At 45.2% G+C, this 482-nt stretch overlaps 1 protein-coding gene across 1 annotated transcript in view; it reads left to right on the forward strand.

The window, feature by feature from the left end:
• SHROOM2 (shroom family member 2) overlaps positions 1-482 on the forward strand; it is a 97411-nt gene that overhangs the window by 61632 nt on the left and 35297 nt on the right. The window lies entirely within an intron of this gene.

Consider the following 482-nt stretch of genomic DNA (forward strand, 5'->3'; position numbering starts at 1 on the left):
GGGGGCCACGAGCGCCTCAGTGGAATCTGCAGACCTGCTTCCCTTGCCCAAGGGTCCCCAGGGATCCCCCAGGAGGCTGATGGGAGGGCGCCAGCCCTGCATGAAGACTTGCTTGCTGTGCCGTTTTTTTCCATAACAGTAAGAACGTTTTCACAATAGGAGGCTTTGAATGTGGCTGCAGAAAGGAAATGGTGAGTCAGCCATAGCAGAATGGGCAGGGAAATCAGGTGTGCATGTTGAGTCATGAAAAAAATGCTTGGTGGGTGAATTGGCTCCTAGTCTGCTGATTGCAGTGAAAAAAATAAAATGTAAATAGAGAAAAGTGCTTGAGGTTGGTTGTGAGCATTTTGCAGTGATTAGATTTGTGCTCTTTTTCGATTGTGCCCATAGAAAGACGTGCAGTCTTTACAGGGTTTTGCTGCATATATGCTGTGGGATTGGTTTTTTGGTTTGTTTTTTTTTTTTACTTTTTTAATTGTGAT

This window comes from Bison bison, unplaced genomic scaffold (genome assembly GCF_000754665.1).
Source record: "Bison bison bison isolate TAMUID 2011002044 unplaced genomic scaffold, Bison_UMD1.0 scf7180017864512, whole genome shotgun sequence".
Lineage (NCBI taxonomy): Eukaryota > Metazoa > Chordata > Mammalia > Artiodactyla > Bovidae > Bison > Bison bison.